Here is a 15,708-nt window from a genome sequence, read left to right as displayed (position 1 = left end):
TCGGAACGAGCGTTCTCGGAGTTACAGAACCGAGGATTTCTGAAATGCACAAGGCTGGCGTCACAAGCAACGTGATTTACGCATCCAAATTAGTCCTGTTTTCAATTACTATCTAAAAATCTTATAATAATACGGTTAAAAGCACAGCGCACATATCAGTTCAATTTCTCGATGTAATGCGCAACACACAGCAAGATAAATACAAATGCACAACAATGTATTTGCGATTCGCCAGTTGGATGGATTGGTAAGAATTGAGATTGTACAGTTATCCCATCTTGTTGAGTGTTCGAAAATTTCATGAATGGCGCTGCTGCTGGTCTTCACTCCAAGCACGGAATAGCGCCATGCAACCAGCTGATCTCTTGGTCTATAGCGAGACAGTGCCGGACGGAAATGTGAATTGCGTGATGTGAATCACCGTAATGCTTCTGCTAATATTATAAGGATCGTATGAAAGTGTTTTTACAGAAGGTTGCTAGATCCAGTACTAATTTAATAATTTGAAAGTGCTGTCACTTGCACTGATAATGTGTGCTTCAAATCTCACAGTTATCGAAACTTCCGTAATATAACCAGACTGAACAGTGCCTCTGGTGTGATGAAGCTGTATGAACTGACAGCAAGCCTCCTGTGTTTGTGAACTTCATTTCGGCACTAGATCGCAGACATTCACTGTTAATGCGTTAAACACTGAATTAGCAATAATACGACCTGCCAAATGGACGATTAACTGTCTAATGGAAACGAAATAATTTTTATACGTATGATTCAGTAAGTTAATTTCATTGGAGCTTTGTCTGAACATACGTTAGTTTATTTTTGAAGTTTAGAACATGATTCGAGCCGGCCGGAGTGGCCGAGCGGTTCTAGGCGCTACAGTCTGGAGCCGCGTGACCGCTACGGTCGCAGGTTCGAATCCTGCCTCGGGCGTGGATGCGTATGATGTCCTTAGGTGAGTTATGGTTAAGTAGTTCTAGGGTACTGATGACCTCAGAAGTTAAGTCCCATAGTGCTCAGAGCCATTTGAACCATTTTGAACATGATTCGAAACTCGCTCTACTGCCTGTGTATTTTCAGCTACGAAGTGTTGCAGAGCTGAGTGATTACGGCCAGAATATCATTGAAAGGTGAGTGACACAATTTGTGCATTTTGCACTAACTACTGCACAACCATCCTGTATATCTTTCAATGCGTACCAAGTCATTTACACTCTATGAGCGAAAAAAATACTCACCACGAAGGAATTATCAGAGTGAGACGGAATCGGTAGATGTGATGAACATGTACAGACAAACGAATGATTATAGTTTCAGAAAAATTGAGTCATTCAAGAAAAAAATTACAATTTGAGCACGTCAATAATGAGTTTGGTCCACCTCTGGACCTTATGCAAGCAGTTATCCTCTTGAGGAATATCGCGCCAAATTCTATCTAATTGGCACGTTATCGGCACAATCCCGAAATGGTCGGTCAGAGGGGCTCAATACGAAGAGGGATTCGTCACTTAAGACAATTCTATTCGAGTCAATGATGTTCCAGGCCGAAGACGCGCCTCGAGACGCTCCGGACGGCTATGGAATACCGCCCGCCATTTCGCTCGACAACCAGGGTGATTGTCTGAGGTGACATTTCATTTCATAACACGACCACTTTGGTTGTCGCCCGCGGTATCCTTACAGCACAGCTGTGCGTCACCGATATTATACGCCCCGCTTTGTTGCCCTTCATGGCAACTCACCATAGGCTTTCAATTCATTAAGACAATTCTCACCTGCGCACGACGAGAGTTCTGCTGCTTGCCTTCGCGCTCGCCAAATCCCACCTTGGCCATAAGAGACGCCGGATTTCCCTCCAGAAAGTTTGGAGCATTATGGACAGGATTCTTCAACGATCTCGGGATTTCGACGTTATGAAGTGCTAATTGAACAGAATTTGGCACGGTATCCCTCAGGAGAACACCTAACAATTCTATCAGTCAATTCCAATCCGAATACACGCTAGCATAAGAGCCAGAGGTAGACCACTGCGATAATGACTTCCTCACATTGAGAAGCTCTTTCTCTTCATTAAATCATCCATTTTTTCTGAAATTGTAATCATTTGTTTGTCTATGTGTACTTCTACAGGCAACATTGTTGAATTTTCGAACAGAACAGCGCCCATACCAATCACAAAGGCACTTACACAATGTGGGATTCTGCACACTTGGCTACAGAAACAAAATAAAGTTTTGCGTCAAATTGAATCCTTTGCAGTTTTATACTCTACATAAAACGTTACACTGTACTGAACAGATATTTTGAATACACACACACTACCAAGCCAGATTCGTGGTCCAGCCCCGAGAGTGCATTCTGCACCAATCTTCACTAGGCTGAGTGCACCTCGTTCTACTTCTTCCATCAAGCAACAATCGCTGGCAATACCGGGAATCGTTTCGGGTCTTCCGCATGGCAACAGCCGACTACTATGCTACGGAGGCGCAACAAACAGCTGTAGATCTGGCGCCACTAACAAAATCTGGGAGAAAGCTAATGTCAAGCAAAGTCAAGATATGCGACTGTTGTATGAAGTTTATATAATCAGACACCACCTTTGAATTTAGACCGTCTATGACTTAACGATTGAGACAAGTGTAAGCGAAACACCACCAAGAAATTTCGTCGATCTAATCTCCTACATAACTTCGCGACACGAGGTTCAAAACTGGCCTGCAAGGGTAGCGCTGGGCCTTAAACGCAGCATAAATGGCTTGCCCAGAAATTGCTGAAGGATCACCGTATCGGTTCCATATCTCACATCCCAATTGTTTCAAAACCACGGATGCAATCGTTGTTAAACATTAACGTAGCACGGGTAATACTGGTTTATAACAGATTTAATACTGTGCTTCCTTTAGTCGATTTCATTTCGTTATTCATTTGTGCATGGTATGTTACTGAAAAATTGCGACTGTAACAACCGTTTGAGTACTGGAAATCGAAGACTGCAAGCAATTTCTTACTTTCTTTATTGTTTTTAAGCAACGTAATTATCAGTAAAGAACCTATGAGCACTCATGAGCAGCCGAATCTCACAAAAACCTCTAATAGCGTGTGGCACACGTTTCATTCTGTGGGAGGGAGGAGTGGGGGCAGAACGTGTAAGTTCTCTGAGGTACAGCTTCTCATCGGCTGTTGTATGGCATTAAACTGACGAGTGATTCAGGACAAGGGGGAGCGTCTATCCGGCTACGCCTTAACGCAATCGCGATAGCCGCCAGTGATTCTCGTCAACAACACGTTTTCCCGCCCTTTGTGGACTCCCAGCAAGGATTTCGTGGACAGTGCTTTTATTATGTCTATCAGTAAAAATACGGCAATCAGGAATCTGTATTAGAAACACTAATTTTATCACAAACAAAGGAATTAAAATAGTTGATGGAACCACAGCAAATACACGAGTTAAACAAGGATGTAGCTTATCACCCACTTTTTTTAAGTACGAATATATACTGACGATATTTTAAAGGAATCTAAATTGTCAATGATACAGTTATCAAATAATATCTTACGTTAACAATCGAACATAAATTAGATAGTAAAAATAATTTTCTTCACCTAGAAACCACAAGAAATGGGACAACGGACAGATTCAACATCCACCGAAAACAAACAACCACAGACTATATAACACATAATAGCTCTTGTCATCCAAAAGCACACAAAGGCGCATACTTTCGAACCTGTATAGAGATACTAATAAAGTATTCACTGACTAAAAAAAAAACATCTAAATTAAAGACACTAACAAGAACAGCAAAAAAAAAAAAAAAAATAAAAAATAACGGTTACAACCCCACCACAGTCGACAGAATTTATACCACGAAACTGCACATAAATGGAAAAGAACCGAAGACAGTATTACCTTATCAAGGACAAATTATAGCAGACGTGCACAATTCACTGTCATATCTCACTGGCGAAAAGCTTCAGATAAAATTATAGTTGTACTCCATAAAAGCAACCTAAAAATAGTCTTTAGAACAAGAAAACATTGCTATCACAGATTTGTCTCAATATAGAACAATCCTGTAAATTTTCGCGTTAAGGTGTATATAGGCTAACGTGTGATAACTGTGAGCAAATTTACAAAGAACAAACTGGGTGACATTTCAGAACAAAATTTAAAGGACATCTGCACCTAGCTGGCACGAACCCGTCTTCGATTAGTACATACTTAAAAGAACAAAACTATGCAGCCAATGACGTGACACAATGCCTATCACTCCCACACATTACCGAAAAAGGCAGTTTACCAAATATTTTGGAAAAATAGAAATTTTCACATGTATAACGAAACATCTTGACATTACTGAAACGAACAGACCCATCTAAAACACAAAAAAAAAATCATCGAAAATTTCGTTAGTACACTTTAATGAAAACACATTTCTTTGTTCTGCTAACAGAGATGATACAAATTAGAAGCAGCATTATGAACGGAAGCGCCAACGAACTGGTATAGGCATGCTTAATCAAATGAAGTCGTCGTTGGCCCCTTTCTTGCAGGATCTTTTTCCGGCTGCAGCGATGTCGGAGATCTGACGTTTTACTGGATTCCTGATATACACGGTACACTCGTGAAATGGTCGTACAGGAAAATCCCCGCTCAATCGCTACCTCGGAGATGGTGTGTCCCATCGTTCGTGCGCCACCTATTACACCACGTTCTCACTCACTTAAATCTTGATAACATGTCATTGTAGAGGCAGTAACCGATCTAACAACAGCGTCAGACACTTGTCTTATATGTGCGTTGCCGACCGCAGCGGTGTATTCTGCCAGTTTCAAAAATTACTACAATAACAGGTGGTAGTCTGGAGAATGCAAGTGAATCTAAGGTAAAATTTCTAGTACAGATGCAGTAGCTAGGTTACACTGTTTTTCTGTGCTTGAAAGAAGAATTTCATGAAAGTTGTGAAACTTACTCTGATACTGAAATGGTTGCAATGTGGTTTATACGCATCGTCTGATGTTGTCAGTGAATCTCAGTCCTCCTGGTAAATGTCTTTCTCCTGTGGCCTTCTGTTCACAAACTCAGATTTTTCAATATTCCTCATTCAAGTTTCTGTTAGTCCAGCATTTTACAAGATGGTTGCGGGACTTCGGCTCTTCAATACAAAATGAAAAGTTAAGAACATCTTCGGCCATCTATATTCTGAATTAATTTATCTATGCGACCAGTTTTGGCGTTTCAGAGGGCCTGAACATGGCTTAGTAAAAAGCCGAAATATACAATAAACAAACATAAAATAATAAATAAATATAAAATAAATAAATATAGAATAAATATAAAATAATAAATAAATTACATTCAAAATACAGACGGATGAAGGTGTATTCACTTTTTTTTTCCTTAGCAAAGATTTTGGGCTCCTGACTCACTGGTATGGATATTTGCCACCCCTTAACTCATGGTGGACTTACAAAATACGAAGTAGCTTGAACTGTTTTATTTGTTATTATTTCCAGAGTGACCATACCGATATGTATTTCACTGTCATGCTCGATAAAACATTTTTTCGCTTGTAAGGTTAAGGAGTGTTAAACTACGTACAGGGACGGATACGACTTTTTTTTGTTATCGGTCTTCTGATTGGTTTTGTGTGGCCCACCACGAATTCCTCTCCTGTGCTAATCTCTTGATCTCAGAGTAGCACTTGCAACCAACGTCCTCAATTATCTGCTGGATGTATTCCAATCTCTGTCTTCCTCTACAATTTTTGCCCTCTATAGCTCCCTCTAATACCATGGAAGTCATTCCCTCATGTCTCAGCAGACGTCCAATCATTATGCCCCTCTCCTTATCTGTGTTTTCCACACGTTCATTTCCTCTCCGATTCTGCGCAGAACCTCCTCATTCCTTACCTTATCAGTCCAACCAATTTTTAACATTCGTCTGTAGCACCACGTCTGACATGCTTCGATTCTCTTCTGTTCCGGCTTTCCTACAGTCCATGTTTCATTACCATGCAATGCTGTACTCCAGACGTACATCCTCAGAAATTTCTTCCTCAAATAAACGCCGATATTTGATATCAGTAAAATTCTCTTGGCCAGAACTGCCCTTTCTGTCATTGCTAGTCTGCTTTTGATGTCCTCCTCGTTCCATCCGTCACTGGTTATTTTACTGCCTATGTATTTCGTAACTTCATCTACTTTGTGACCATCAATCCTGATATTAAGTTTCTCGCTGTTCTCATTTCTACTACTTCTCATTACCTTCTTCTTTCTTCGATCCATATTCTGTACTCATTAGACTGTTCATTACGTTCAGGAGATCATGTAATTCTTCTTCACTTTCACTCAAGATAGCATTGTCATCATCAGAGAATCGTATCATTGGTATCCTTTCACCTTGAATTTTAAATCCACTCCTGAAACTTTCTTTTATTTCCATCACTGCTTCCTCGATGCACAGGTTGAACAGTAGGGGCGAAAGGCTACGTCCTTGTCTTACACCTTTTTTAATACGAGCACTTCGTTCTTGGTCGTCCACTCTTATAACTCCCTCTTGGCTGTTGTACATATTGTATATGACCCGTCTCTCTCTATAGCTAATCCCTACTTTTTTCACAATCTGGAACATCTTGCACCATTTTACATTGTCGAACGCTTTTCCCAGGTCGACAAATCCTATGAATGTGTCTTGATTTTTCTTCAGTCTTGCTTCTATTATTAACCGCAACGTCAGAATTACCTCTCTCGTGCCTTTACCTTTCCTAAAGCCAAACTGATCGTCATCTAGAGAATCCTCAATTTTCTTTTCCATCGTTCTGTATATTATTTTGTAAGCAACTTGGATGCATGAGCTATTAAGCTGATTGTGCGATAATTCTCGCACTTGTCAGCTCTTGCCGTCTTCGGAATCGTGTGGCTGATGCTTTTCCGGAAGTCAGATGGTATGTCGCCAGTTTCTACACACCAATGTGAATAGTCTTTTTGTTGCAATTTCCCCCCAATGATTTTAGAAATTCCACGTAAAAGTTGTCCAAAAGAATCAAGTATTAGAACTTCCCTGAAGATTAAACTGTGTGCCTGGCCGAGACTCATACCTGGGACCTTCGCAGATGTCCAAGGCTTCAGCTCCGGTCCGCCACAGGATTTCATCTGCCAGGTACTTTCAAATCAACGCCTCTTACGCGGCAAAGTGATAATTCTGTCTTGAATTCGAGTATTTCACATTTTTCCAGTTGTATTTCGAGTACCATTTGCCACAGAGTCCTTTGGCCCCTTCCGGCCAGATGAGTTTTTGGGACAAAGCTAGTAAGTTCATAGTGATTTGCTTTTAAAATTGTTTTAGTCCCACGAACATACGGCATTGTCGAAATGCTACTAGGTCTACAACTTTGCTTCCGCCGTTTTTTCTCGATGCTCGGAGCTTTATTGTGGAAAACTTCCAAAAAATTATGATTCATAGATTTGCCCAAAGCTGGCAACTACAGTCTCCCATCTTTCGGACAGCATACGAATCCCGTGACGGAAGAACTGGGCATCTTTTGTGGGGATTCATCAACCGATTCAATGTTGCACTTGTTCATATGATCCGAAGTGCTGGTCAGTGTATGCCACTGATCGAAAAAGGTGGTAGTCAGAGAGAGCAACGTATGGAGAATACGGCTGGAGGGATAGGACTTCTCATTTCAACGTTTCCATGTATATTTTGACGGGTTTTGCGACATGGTGTCGAGCAATGACCTGCTGCAAAATTACCTTTATGTGTCTATCGCTGTATTGTGGCCGTTTGTGTTTCAGTGCTGGACTCGAACGCATCAATTGCTTTCGATAATGATGTCCTGCGACTGTCTTCGTCTGTTTAAGTAGCTACGAAAACGATCTGTCTTCCACCGCCAAACCGGTCTTCGACATCAAAATCACCGTTCTTAAGGCGTTGAAAACATTCTCTGCACGTTCTTCCACTAATAGTTACCTCACCATTGGTCTTACCCAGCATTGTCAGAGCCACAGCCGCTGATTTCTTCATGTTAAAGCAGAAAATTAAAACTTCCCGCAAATGGCGAGAAACGGGTACGTAAGTTTACGCACTTAATCGAGCATAACCTTAGGACGCAATCACAAATTGACTAATGTTTTTATGGCATTATGTTTACAGATGCCTAAGCGTATTCTATTACAACTGTGACCAACTACCCGAACCCTACTTGCCGTTACTGCCATCTATTGCAGAACGACGTTGTAGACCTAATAGCAATAGCCTTATACACTTATGTCGGCCGGGAGTGAGCGGTAATACGACGGCGGTGGTAAAGGCATCATTCGAGGTAAGAGCCTCTTGCTCCGTCAGCGGATAAAGTGTCTCCTTTCTTCAGCCGCACAAGCTGCTGGGTTCCCCGAAAGTCTTTCCTGTAGCTGTGTATGCGTGCCGGGTGACGTCATCGGACACCTCGCGCTGCCCGCAGCTGCAGCCACCAGCAGCTGCGTGAGACGCCGCGCCCTCGCGTGACGTCACGTCAGCGCCACCGCGGGCCTCCAGCGCCACTCACAGCGTACGCAGACGTCACGACGCGGGGCCGGGCCACGCCCCGAGCCCGCACGTGGCACCGAGCCAACTAGCGCCGCCCGCTGTCTGACGTCAGCACGCGAATTCAGGTTGATGTTCACAGGTCGTGCAGCAATCTAAACGGTTTTTGTGTTCCTAACTTTTAAACGCACTCAAACGCCGACAAATATTCGAGCATGGCTCATAATGGTGAAGCATCGTTATAAAGATCACTTGAATGTAACCTTTAGCTGAAACGACCAAGAGCAAACTGAATACTCGACGTTCTAATTGTCACACAACTATGTAAACATAAGTTGTGCCAGCTTGAAAATAGTGAATTTCCAGTTCAAGGTCCAGTGGAGTGAGGCAAAAATGGTTCTTAGCTGGACATTTGTCAATGAACAGGGGAACTTAGTAACCAGCACCAAACTTTAAGCAGTGCCTCACACTGTAAAATGTGTTCGTATTCTGCTTTTATCGTTTGCTCAAATGCAGTAAGCGGACCAGCGTAACCACGAAAAACATCCCTATATCCTAAAACCGCTCCTCCTTACTTCACTTCTTGCACTCACATTATAGCAGGTAAATTCTCCAGGTATTCGCCAAACCTAAACCCTTCTCCTGGATTATCACAGGCTGTCTAGCGTGATTCAACACTTGAAATCACGCGTTGCCAGTAATACACTGTCCAGTGGCGTCGCCATTTACACCACTTCAAGCGTCGATTAGCACTGATTACTGAAATGTGTGGCTTATGAAGAGTTGTTCGATCATTGTACCCCATTCTTTTTAACCCCTTACGCACAGTCATTGTGCTAGCTGCACTGGTGGTAGCGCTTTACGATCCCCGAGTGATTCCTTCTGTTGCTTTAATATGATTTTTGACAACGACCTTCTGCACTTCCCAACGGTCCCTGTCCGTCTGCACCTGAGGTCCCGTGGATTTGATTTGACTGTGGTCGTTTCTTCGCCTTTCCACTTCACAGACACATCACCAACAATCGACTTGTGCAGGATTAGAAGGGTTTAAATGTTCCTGACGATTAAGGTGACATCCAATGAGTAGTTCACTGACCTCTCCTGACCAATAAAATCTGCAGTTACTGCTTCTCTCAGTTCCAGGTTACGTAGGGGTGTCCGATTACTTTTGATTACCTAAGTGTATGTCAGGACAAGAAATTGCACCCAGATGTCACAAGTATGTGCTGGCTTCAGCCCTGAGTACCTGTGACCTGTTTCGGCGTGCAATTCACAGTTTCACTCTGTCCACGTGTTCCATTTACTTCTCTGAAAGTATCTAAGCGACTGGTATCCTGCGCGCTTGAGACATCTTCCAGGCGATACTTGTTGCTAAACTGATGCGCCTGCTGTAACTGACTCCCTGTTCTGCAAACGAGCACTTGTTCATAGTTGAATAGCTCAGAAATAAGGGAAACTCTCAGGAACAAACACCTTATTCAGCGAGTGATCCAATGTACCGATTCTTAGATATACCCATTATATTACTATAAAGCAGATTGGGACGGCAGTGAGAATTTGGAGCGGGGAGGGAGGGAGGGAGGGAGGGAGGGAGGGAGGGAGGGAGGCGAGCCAAGATAATCCGTGCAGTTGTGTAAACCGCTGCGCCAAAGTGGCGTAGCGACTGAAGCTTAGTTGTGAGTCAACTGTCAGTTTTATTTAACAGGTCTGGAGATGGGCAGCTGGCCCAAAACCGGCTATAAAAATAAATAAATTAAAGGCATCTAAGACTGAAATTGGACATTTTTGTATAAAGTTGGATATCATTGTTGCTCCACTACGTATGTCACTAACTGTCTTCTACAGCTGTAGATGTTATTCAGAACTCTGATATAACGGGGGGACGTCATTCCAGAGGTGGATTCCTGCTACTGAAAAACGACTTCGAGAAAGCAGCCTAATAATGGAGTGGGATTTTACTTGGATGGGAACTAATGCTCCTGTCCTGTTGTTCAGACAAAAGCGTTAAGTTGAGGAGATATATGAGGGGTGGAGAACACGGATAAGACTGTAGGACAGACGACGTGTATGGAAATCCCTGTGCGTGTCTGCGCGTAGGCAGTATAGCTGTGCATAAAATGGTGGAATACAAGCAAATACAGACAAATCGACCACAGGCGTTAGAACTACTTCCAGAAGCCGTGAACTTTCCCAACGAAAAGCTTGCATGATAATGTCGCTGTAATAAGCATTTGATAGCGGTGGTGACAGTTTTCTTTATCATGTCAAAATGGAAGACTTTTTCATTTTTTTGTAGGGCATCGAGAGATGCTTATACCTTCCTTCAGTTATGTGCTCTACCTAATTTAGATTTTGGTCTGTTATTACTCCTAGATTCTTAGCATAGGGAGAGGAGTCGATATTTGTTGCAACTGCGATATGTATTTGCATGCGAAATACACTGCTGGCCACCGTAAATGCAACACCCTGAAGGAAGCATCCGAATCAAGTGAAATTTACACCATAGGTTTGCAGCGATGAGATATGCAACTGATTAGAATTTCAGCGCAGACGCACATCACGCGCGCCTGTGGCGCCACCTCATAGCGCCATTTAAGGCTTGGCGATTTTGACGAGTGTACGTTCGGCACGTGTGTTTACCTTGTGGTTGTTTCACAAGACGATCAGTTATGCCTCGTAGACAACAGCGAACATCGTTTGATCAAGTATCCGAGTTCGACAGAGGAAGGATAGTGGCTTACCGAGATTGTGGATTATCATACAGAGAAATCGCTAGTCGTGTTGGACGAAACCAAACAACTGTAATGCGGATATGTGACCGTTGGATACAGGAGGGTACGACGGACCGACGTGGTCGATCGCATTCACCTCGGTGCACCACTGCACGTGCTGATAGGCAAATTGTGCGCATGGCAGTGACGGATCGCTCAGTGACATCCCAAACCATAGCACAGCACATTGCGTCTGTAACGCATCATCCAGTGTCTGCGCGTACCATTCGACGCCGTTTACAGCAGAGTGGTCTGTCCGCAAGACGTCCATTGCTTCGTCTACCATTGACGCAGAACCACAGACGTCTCCGTCGCCAATGGTGTGATGACAGACGGATGTGGACGACAGAATGGAATGACGTTGTCTTTACTGACGAGGCACGCTTCTGTCTGCAGCACCACGATGGTCGGATTCGAGTGTGGAGACACCGTGGAGAGAGGATGCTGGACAGCTGCATTATGCACCCCCACTCTGGTCTTGCACCGGGTATTATGGTATGGGGCGGTATTGGATATTACTCTCGAACGCCTCTAGTACGCATTGCCGGTACTTTAAATAGCCGGCGCTACATATCCGAGGTGCTGGAGCCAGTTGTCCTTCCTTACCTTCAGGGCTCGGCCACAGCCATATTTCAACAGGATAATGCGCGACCACACGTGGCACGCATTGTCCAAAGGTTCTTCGTCAATAACCAGATTGAATTGCTTCCCTGGCCGGCTCGCTCTCCGGATCTTTCACCGATAGAAAACGTGGTCCATGGTTGCTCAACGAGTGACCCAGATTACATCCCCAGCTGCCAAACCAGATGATCTTTGGCAACGTGTGGAAGCTGCTTGGGCTGCTGTACCCCAGGAACACATCCAACGTCTCTTTGACTCAATGCCGAGACGTGTGGCAGCGGTGATCTCCAACAATAACGGCTACTCTGGCTACTGATTCTGGCAGGAACCACATGTCACAGACGTCTGTAAACGTAATCATTTGATACTTGGTCAACATGTTATCTACAAAATAAATTTTGTTGTGCTACCTCTTGTCTTTCTTGGTGTTGCATTTACGGTGGCCAGCAGTGTACTTAACCGAATCGACCGGAGTCCTGATTTCTTATCAAGTGCAATGCTTTCTGATGAGGCCGTATTCCATATCTCTGGAAGTGTTAGTAGGCATAACATCCGCATTTGTGAGTCACATAATGTACATATTATCAGCGAGAAGTTGCGAGATAGCCCGAAAGTGAAAGTTTGTTGTGAGCTCTTGAGTGACAAGATAATTGGACCGTTCTTCTTTGCTGAGGAGACTCTCAGGAATGTCGTATCTTGACATGGCGGAGACTTTTGCTTTGCTACAAAACGTTTGGGTCCAAATTCACTGGTTGCTGGACATTCAGATAACTCTGAATCGAACATTTCCAGAACGCTAGGTTGGACGACATGGACCCGTGAATTGGGGTTCACGTTCTCCTGACATCACACCAGTGGATTTTTTGTCTGGGGCTACGTAAAGGACAGGGTGTTAGCCACTACAGTGTGTCACCTTCGAGACCTCCGTGCTCGGACTGTGCAAGTCATCGGTAGCATTCCTCCAGTCACGCAGAGGACCACAATTGAAACTGAATACAAACTAGTTTTTCTTCGCGTCACCGCAGGGGCTTACTTAGAGTGTTTCGAACTGATGACACAAATTATTTTTGAAACTTACGTCGTCATACAACTTATTTTTTAAAAGGAAATGAATTGATTTGATTTCATTTTGTATAGGGGCAAACTGAAAATAGGAAATTTCGGTGTAGACACCGTGAACATTCTCACACAAGTTATCTCCGGCTAAAACCTCAATATACGGTATCTGAATTATCCTACCCCAATAGAATTCATTTAATGTAGCGTTAGTGCAAATCAACCACCATGCTCCCTCTCGGGGAAACCGGTAGCGCTGGCCATGGGTTGGCACAGTGAATGACAACCATGTAGTGCTCTGACCATCACTGGAGTTCCTAATGGTAGACTTTCACGAAACTAGAAATGTTCACTAACATTAAACAACAGATATACCAAATACGGATAATATTCTATAACCTAATGTTTTCCAGGCGGACAGAATGTTCCATCACCTTTCGTCCGGGATAGGATTATTTATTCTTCCGATATTTCTGGACGAATTTCAACCACTTAACACAATACTGTGGTGGGAACGCGCATGTGTTAGGAATCAGTTGTCATGGAAGCTTTGAAAATACGATTAGCAGATAACCTACTCAACCGTGATGAGTGTTCCCAGCTTGACAAATCATGTAAAGCATTTCACGTCTGCGCTCTCAAAGGAATTACTGTTCCGAGTTTTCACTGCCTAACATTGCAACGTATGGCACCAATTTCAATGATGAAGCATGTAATTCGCAAGCACTGTGGATTAGCTGACTCTGCACTTGTTTCGGTTTACTCTTAGGATAAAGTTTTATTTACAACTGAAGCGCTAGTTGACGACAGAGTTATTTTTGATGCACGCTGCTGGCTTTCGAAAAAAATAAAAAATAAAAAAAAACAACGAATTGAAATGGTGGCCCTCAACTACGTACCCTCCGATTCAGAGTTCACATATTAAAAGTTTTGGCTGGTTTCCTTGTCTAGGGGCTGGGATACGTAGTTGCCGCATAACAAGCCAAATACAATAAGAATATACACACATGAATCGAATGGTCGAAAACTCTATAACTCGGCAATTGCGAATTTTGAATGTAACATAGAAATTTATAAATGAAGGATTTCAATTAAATAAAACGTGCAGGTACTATTTTAACGACTTTAAATGATGAATACGATAGGAAAAGTACCTTTAAGAATCCCATTTATTACTGTAAAACACTTATTGGTGTCGATGGTCCAGCAATTAAATATATAAGTTGAGCAACAGGGAAACAATATATTCCTACTTCACGTAATTAGTTATGAACAACAACATAGCTCGCGAGATATTCACTTCTAAAGGCATACTACGTCTTCACTGCAGAAGCCACGGAAATCTCACAAGTGCACAGGTCGGCACTAGGAAATATTTCTATCTCCCGCGACCACGCGCAAACTGCTCCACTCTCCAAGTCGCCGCTTCCCGTCCAGCACCTCCTCTGTCCTGTGAGACCCAATGTTCCTCCCCCACTTCCATAGAGTCTCCCGATTAACGAGCGATGTGATTGGCTAGAGCGCTCCTGCCATTTCTCCAAGCTAATGCACAGTCACAAACATACTGAAACACATACGAAATACTGGATTTACATTTAAATAACTTGAAATTAAATAAACATTCTTACGGCTGGACCATAAACACTCTCTAACACTCATTGTTAAATACATACATTAAATAAACATATATCGAAGGAATAGAACAGAAGTAAGTAAGTAGCCTAATGTCTTTGTGCTTTCCAAAACACAGCAAATATTTGACCAATTTATCCTGAATAGTATATATCGGATACAAACAAAGACGTAGACGAATAAATATATTTATAAGCATGCTGCTACCGTTTTTTCGCGTCACTGTGGAGTACTTATGACCTGACATGATTAATAGTAATCGGCCACTTTGACCTCCAATAACTCATTTACTGTTGGCTGTAATTCATATCAATTTAGGTTTATACTAATAGCTTTATAAAGACACATCGATCAAAAATCGGATGAACCGTTTAGATTTTCGTTGCTGGGTGTTACTTGTGTAATTTACAGTCAGATACTAAACTTTAAACTAATAAATATATTGAAAATCTGATTACACCATCAGAATCGTCGTGCAATTGATGGTAATGTACACGTTTCTTTTTAAGGTATCATGATTCCTCTGGCTATTATTGTTTCACAAAGTCCGCCATCTCTGGCATTCCAGGCATACACAAAACACAGTCCTCGACACAGCGTCAACATGGAATTCCCAGCCACGCGGTCGACCTGGACCACACGCTGGTGCTACCCCTCTTGCTCCGGCTAACGGTCGGCACCACGCGGTTGTTGCCGGGCCCCGGCTAGCCGAGCGGCCCGTGCGGCTACGCCAACTCCTAACTTAGAATATTTTCAGGGCGCCATAACTCGTCCGTTACCTCACAACGCGTGTTTATGTCACAATATCGTGTCAAGTGATTTAAATTCTGGCAGCACTCATCTTGAACATGGCTATGAGTTGTTGGCTGAAATATGGGAAGGATAAATAATACCAACTCGGACGCACGCCCGAAAGATGATGAGAGTAAGTGCGATGTTACTATTAATACGCAAAAGAAACTCAAAACTTACGTAGTCTTATTAATATACAGTGGAACAATGCCTGGTATTTTACTGTAGCTTTGTGAATGGATAAATGATTAGGAGTGTCCTGGCTTGTGAAACTTTGGAGGGAATTATCTCGACGATTCGTCATTCTTA

This window comes from Schistocerca nitens, chromosome 5 (assembly GCF_023898315.1).
Source record: "Schistocerca nitens isolate TAMUIC-IGC-003100 chromosome 5, iqSchNite1.1, whole genome shotgun sequence".
Taxonomy (NCBI): domain Eukaryota; kingdom Metazoa; phylum Arthropoda; class Insecta; order Orthoptera; family Acrididae; genus Schistocerca; species Schistocerca nitens.
This window is presented reverse-complemented; position numbering follows the sequence as displayed.